The sequence below is a fragment of the Neophocaena asiaeorientalis genome, unplaced genomic scaffold (assembly GCF_003031525.2).
Source record: "Neophocaena asiaeorientalis asiaeorientalis breed wild unplaced genomic scaffold, Neophocaena_asiaeorientalis_V1.1 scaffold581, whole genome shotgun sequence".
NCBI lineage: Eukaryota > Metazoa > Chordata > Mammalia > Artiodactyla > Phocoenidae > Neophocaena > Neophocaena asiaeorientalis.
Genome location: NW_020172732.1, coordinates 2,121,809 through 2,128,949, shown reverse-complemented (window position 1 = coordinate 2,128,949; position 7,141 = coordinate 2,121,809). Strand labels below are relative to the sequence as shown.

The 7,141-nt window shown below is 43.6% G+C and overlaps 1 pseudogene; it reads right to left on the bottom strand.

Annotated features, from left to right (window-relative positions):
* Positions 1-1,978: 1,978 nt before the first annotated feature.
* Positions 1,979-2,376, bottom strand: LOC112396643 (phosphatidylinositol N-acetylglucosaminyltransferase subunit P pseudogene; annotated as a pseudogene).
* Between the last annotated feature and the right edge of the window lie 4,765 nt (positions 2,377-7,141).

The following is a 7,141-nucleotide window of genomic DNA, read 5'->3' as shown; positions in this document are numbered from 1 at the left end:
CCTAAAGCTCTCACTTATACCGTTGCTTCCAAAAGACACTGTCAATTTCACCTCCCGACTCTGTTTTGAAAGTTAGTACCTAAGTCCTTCCTCATTTCCTCCTGGTCTTCATTTTCTTCTCATGGCCCTACTATTTTAATGTTCCCAGTTTCAGGGTAAGGGATGCCTAGGAAGGTGCCTTTCTCGCGGGCCAGTGAGGGACAGAGCAGGTTGTAAAGCTAGGGGGCCCCAGGACAGTGCCCACCCCATGCCCCACGCTTCTGCCAGCCTTACCTGGAGAGGGGCTCCAGCCTGAGATGCAGCCCTGAGCAAAGTGAGGAAGGAGGCTGGAGGACTGACCCAGTCTTTGCTGGCTCCTCCCTCCCCTTGCAGAGTTTGCAAATTCCTAGGCCCAATCCCTTTTCAATCTGCACCCCTTCGCTGCCTCTCCGAACATCTCATGCAGGCCTGAAGCCACTGCTGACTTCCGATCCAGTAACCTCCTGAGCTCCACCTCCAGCTCCGATTCTCGGGCACCTCCGGCTGAGCGTGTCTGACGCTCACCCCACCGCCACGACTCCAGGCTCTCGAGGCAATAAAGGCACCACTAACTGCCCTGTTATTCAGACATAACCCCAGGTGTCAACCTTGATTTCTCTCCTTCCTTCAATCCCCACATTTAATCATTCCCAAACCCTTGGATTTGTCTACTTCTTTCTCTCTCCGTGGCTCTGTAACCATGCTGGACTCTGTGTGGCCTTCCAGAACAGAACCCTCCCAACTTGTCCTCTGCTTAAGTTCCTCTCTGAAGTACCTAGATAACAGTATTTGATGCACTTTCCCCGAGCTGTTTTACAGATGCTAAACCCCCACCAAATGGAAGAAGTTAAAGTCCTGATGACCATGAACACATAGTCCCCTGGTACCTGAGGACTGATAAAGTGACACTGCCCTGTACCTCACCACCAACCCATCAGAGAATTGTGTACGAGCTGATCATATACCCTGTGACTCCACTCCCTCACCTGCATTTAAAAATGCTTTTCTAAAAAAAAAAGCTTTCCTGAAAGCCATTGGGAGTTCGGGTGTTCTGAGCACTAGCTGCCCTGGACTCCTTGCTTGGCGCCCTGCACTTTGCTTCACCACAACCCGGTGTCAGTGGATTGGCTTTACTGCAGGCAGGCGAGTCGACCCAAGTTTGGTCGGTAACAGATCCCAACGTTTGTCACAGGGCCCAGCAGTAAGGGCAGGCATGCCTCATGGCTTGGAGACAGATGAAACGTGGCCAAAATTCAATTCACCAGTCACTCGATTTATTGCATGCAGTTAGCACACAAGACGCCTTAGTCAAAGTAGGGAAAATAGAAAAGGGGGTAAGGACCTTTCCAAGGAAAAGCCTGGGCAGGAGACATCTCAGCAGGAGCAGCGGTCTCCAGTCCACAATGGGTCTCCAAACAAGTGGGAGTGGGAAGTGGCCCTCTGCTCTGAGATGGCCTCTGGCAGCGTCCCTCTGCAACAGCTCTCAGCAGGTGGAGTCAGGTCCTCAGTGAAGCGTCTCATTTGAAGGAATAACATTTACCCTAGGGGAGGGGGCCTTGGCTCATCAGTTGCTCCTTCTGTTCCAGTGACTTACGTCACCCATCAAACTTCTCTTCGTTTATCCCTCTAAGACATCCTCAGTCCTCCAGCAGACTTTTCAAGACAACCAATATGGAAGTTCACACTGAGACCACTGGGACTCCATTTTGAACAATTTTACATATCTTAGCTTAAATCCTTCAAGTGTCACACAAGATGAGTAGGGATCCTAACACAAAAGAAGTCATATTATAACATTTATAACTAATATTTGAGAACATTTATAATATTAATGGTACTTAATCTAAGAAGTTCAATTTACATTTTGCTTTACATTTCAATAAGAGAGACAGTCAGATTAACCATGGTCAAAATTATAAGGCCAAAAACTTATAACTGCTTACTGTTCATATATCTACATTCAGTTTTTGTTGTAAAGTTCCTCGGCTGTAGGAAAGAACATATGGTTCACTCCATCGATAGGAATTAGATCTTAATGCTGAGACGGCTTCTTCTTGGTATTTCTTCTGTGATTGTATGAATGGAGTTGAGTGGCGAGGTACTCATCATGTTAATCTAAAAAAGAGCACCCAGCCGATTGTTATAAAGACAGGTAATGGCTTTATAGTTACAATAGACAGGTAATGCATCTGCCCAGTATTTTTGAGGCCGAAAGTTTAAGCCTAAGAAGTTTAGCCGGCATTCAGGAATAAAAGCCTACACGAGATATAGTATGATGCCAAATTGGAGGGTTAAAAAAAGAACAGAGCATTTATGAATTGCTCTTCCCAGCAATAGCCATGGTGAAGTTTCTACCATTTTCCCCGTGGCTTTGCACATTCTCAGTGTTGTGTCTGTGCAAGAGGGTGAGAGAGGAAAAACCCGAGGGAAAGACCATGGAGCCACAGACCCCCACCCACATGCTGTGGCTCCCGAAGAGTTTTAAGAGACTTGGTTTCCAGGGTCTCAGCTTCCATGTGTATCTAAAGCTGATCTCCTTGAGAAGGTGGCTGAGGTATGACCTTCCCCTCTCTCTTTCTCAATCTTTCTTTTCTCTCTTTGCAAAAAGATTACTAGATTCATTATGGCGACATTTCTGCTTGGCATAAAAATCTGGTTGAGGGTGCCAGCTTCTAAGTAGAAATCCCTAAGTTCAACCTGTAGGCTTCCATGAGAAATATTGAAAGGGGAGGTACTTCATCTCATCCAGGCAACAAGCCTCTCCATCCAGCCATCGATCCATCCATCCACTCATCCATCCATTCCTTTCATCTATCCACCCACCCTTCCCTCCGTCTCTCCCTCCCTCCCTCCGACACACCCTGTCTCTACTGGTCTGAGAATCAGAAGTGAGATACATGTCTCCAGGATATATGTTAACACCATTATTTGAACTGAAATGTGAACTCCAATGTTTCGTGATAGCAATTATGATTTGTCTCATGGGACTGGCTTTGCCAGTTAGGTTGTAAGGAGAACACTTTCCATAAACTGGAAGAACTAAATCTGTTTTTGACAAAAAATACACCTAAGGTATGTTCAGAATACAAAAACACTAGAAAATGTAACTTTTTTGTGTGTGTGTGTGGTACATGGGCCTCTCACTGCTGTGGCCTCTCCCATTGCGGAGCACAGGCTCCGGACGCGCAGGCCCAGCGGGCATGGCTCACGGGCCCAGCCGCTCCGCGGCATGTGGGATCCCCTCTGACCGGGGCACAAACCCATGTCCCCTGCATCGGCAGGCGGACCCTCAACCACTGTGCCACCAGGGATGCCCGAAAATATAACCTTTGAAACTATCAATATTTAAATTTATGATTGAAACATTTTAGATGTCAACCTAAAAATGTGTTTTGTGAGGAATATGAGCAAAAAGTCCTAGAAAACCACTGCCCCTTAAGCCCCTACCTGGTCCAGAATGATCCTAGGGAATCACTTTGGAAGTAGAGGATGAGCTTCCCAAGGGGTTTGAGCAAACAGGCTGAGCCTGGCGCTGGGCTTCTTGTCTGGCACTGGTTCATCTTTGAGTCTGACCAGCTCTTCAGCCTTGTCTGGACTGTCAGAAATGAAGATTTTGTCTGGTTCCAGCTTGATTATCAAGTTGACACCCCTGGCACCTGCCAGGACACCCTAGACCTGAAAAGGAGAGTCATTTATGGACTTGCAGCACCAGAATGTTGAAGAAACCCAGCTTGGAGCTGGAGTTAAGACTTATTCTTCCTGGGATGCCCTTCCTCACCCTAATTCTACTCACTTTGCTAGGTTAATCAACTCATTTGTCAAACATTTAGTGTGTACATACTATGTGCCAAGCACTGTTCTTTCTAAGTTCTGCTTTGATGACCCTCTGCTTCTCTGAGAGGAAGCCTTGCTTGACGCTCTAGCCTGAATTAGGAACTCTTCTGAGTCCCAGAGTCCTGGGACTTCTGCTATTAAGGCCCTCATCCCTCCAGATTCAGGCTGTTGGGTTGAGACCACCACTTTACCAGCTGTGTGACCTAGAGTAAGTTAGCAAACTCCTCTGTGCTTGCATTTCTAAAATTTATAAAGTGTGCAAAATAGTATCTACCTCATGGTGTTGGGAGAACTTGAGATCGTTTGGTTGAAGTGCCTTTCACAATGCTTAGAATTCAGTAATACATGCATATTGCAACAAGTTTGTTAAATACGTGAAAGTGTAAAGAATCAAAGAGACCTCCCACATTTGATGCACAATCTTTCAGATTTTTTTCTAGGATTTATGTACTTACATAAAATATGAACCTCTTACAGCAGTGAACTTTCATTCTTTAGGGATTTTGATGAGATGTGAGTTAAAAATAAAAACAGTTGGGGAAGAATCATGTATTATTCAAGCTTTCCAGCCGAGAAGATGAAATCTCATCAGGCAAGTTTCTTAACCTCTTTGTACCTCCATTTCCTGCAGAACGAGTGCTACCTACCTCATAGATTGTTGATTAAATGGAGTAAAATATGAAAAAATGCTTAGAATAGTGCTATGGTAAGACTCCTATAAACGTTTGTTCTTAATATTGTTATCATCATTTGTTTAAACTTTTGGCATTTTTTTTTCTCTCAAATAGGTCTTACACATTTTCTTTTTCCTTTTTTTTTTTCTTCCTTTGGTTAATATTATTCCTGGGTAATAATTATTTTCACCACCAATGTGAATGATATTTTCCCCCCAGTCTATGGCTGGTATGGAGGAAAGCAGTAGCTGATAGCCTATGGCTAGTAGCTCATAGTCTAGCATCTCCTGGGAAAGACAGATCTTGTAAACAGATTAATTTTAACATAACATGTTATTGAAAAGGTAAAGGCAAGCATGGGTTCTAGGAATGACAGGGAAGGCTGTCAGCCACGCTTGCAGGGAAGGTCTGGTCAAGGTTTCTTGGAAGCTGTCATAGGGAGCTGGGTGTTGAAAGACGAGGCATTTTGCACCTGTAGTTGGTGCTCCCATCACTACTTCAGTGGAGGTGCCAAGGTGGTGGGCTCTCCCGCTGATGCCGGGACTCAAAGTGGAGGCAAAAGAAGAGAAGAGGCTGGGGAGTCTGTTGCATCCATCTCCACCTGCCCTGGAATTAGAGACCCTCTCCCTTTGCTTTTCACTCCTGTTGTTCCTAAATTCCACAGAGACCCAACCTAACTTAACCCAACCTGACTTTGCAGCCAAGATAAAACAAGGGGTTGGGTAGAGCTTTCCTTTGGGGTGTAATACTGTTCTAGCCCAGAGGACATATCCTAACCTAGCATCCTTCTCTAGAAGACAGTGGTTTCTATGAAGAAAGGATGCCTAATCCCATCCCATAGTAAAGATTCTAGTTTCTCATTTCAGGGTGAGGACACTCTCCTGGATTTACTTAATGAAATCAAGCAATTTCTTTTGAACAAGATTTCATTCTGATGACATGGATCAGGTAAATGGAAAACCTGCACCATCTTCTGGTCATGTGTTTGAGTAGCTTTCTTGAGACATTGTTCTTGTAAAAACATTTTTATTGAAGTATAGTTGATGTACAATATTCTGTAAGTTACAAGCATACAGCATAGTGATTCACAATTTTAAAGGTTATACTCCATTTATAATTCTTTAATATTAAACACAGGTTTTTCTCCTCTTCCCTAGTTGCTAAATCTGAAGTTTTGCCAACGTTAGCATGTATTCAATGAAGACTCACCTGAGCAGTTAGGTGAAAACGCAGATTCTGATACCTAAGTGTGCACCTGCCTGCACCAGGATCCTGATGTAAACTGTTCATGGCCCACACTCTTGAGAAACAGTAAAAATAATGGGATGAATGCCAAAATATAAAATGGATAATGGGTTTTTAAAATTATTTTATGATTTAAAAAGAAATCACTTTTTGGGAATTCCCGGGAAATGCAGTGGCTAGGACTCAGCGCTTTCACTGCTGTGGGCCTGGGACTGGTCCCTGGTCGGGGAACTAAGATCCCGCAAGCTACAAGGCATGGCCAAAAAAAAAAAAAAGAAAAGAAAAAGAAACCACGTTTCCGTTAAAGTGTAAAAGTTTGGAAAGTACAGAAATATTAGAGATGAAAATTAAAATCATATATAATCCCATGTAAAGCACCATTTTATAATCGACTTTTTGTGCCTTTCAATTTTGTGTCTCCAACAAAAATTTCTTTGAAAATATGGTTTGAACTAGCTGCATCATTTTCGACTGGGTGGCTCTGTGCCATGTCATGTTTAACTGTTCCCACATAGGTTATGGAAGACCTTTAGGCTGTTTACACTATGATAAATCATAGTATGGCATTGGTATGACCATCCATTTACATTAATCTTTGTGTACAACTTTGATTATTTCTTTCGGGTATACTAGGAATGACTGTGGTACAGATTGATTCTTTTTTTTTTTTTTTTTTTTTTTTTTTTTTTTTTTTTTTTTTCTCTTTTTTTTTTTTCAGATTGATTCTTGATAATATTGCCGGCTCATTGTTTCCTGACTTAATATGTTAGGTAGAATGTCCAAAGCATGGATTGCAGAGATGAAAGAAGTCAGTTCCTCTACAAACATAACGGCCTCTAAGTAGAGTCATAAAGCCTCTCCCTCCAAATGGTTTCCGGATTTTGCAACCCAAGAGGTATTTCCTCTCCAGGTGTGTGTTTTACTTCTTTTCTTTGTTTTCCATTTTCCCAAGCTAAAGAAAATCTTCAATTTCAATGATTTGTTATTCATTATTAGCCTTTTTTTTTTCTTTTTTTTTTGCGGTGTGCGGGCCTCCCACTGCTGTGGCCTCTCCCGCTGCGGAGAACAGGCTCCGGACGCGCAGGCTCAGCGGCCATGGCTCACGGGCCCAGCCGTCCCGCGGCATGTGAGATCCTCCCGGACCGGGGCATGAACCCGCATCCCCTGCATCGGCAGGCGGACTCCCAACCACTGCGCCACCAGGGAAGCCCATTATTAGCCTAATTTTAATGAAGAGATACAATAATAGGAGAATGTGGTGAGAAAAAGAAATAATACACATTTTCATAATTGAATGTTATGTAATATACCAAGTTAAGTTCAACGTTATTGAGTGTTGACTTGACCAGGCACTGTGTTAAGACCTCATG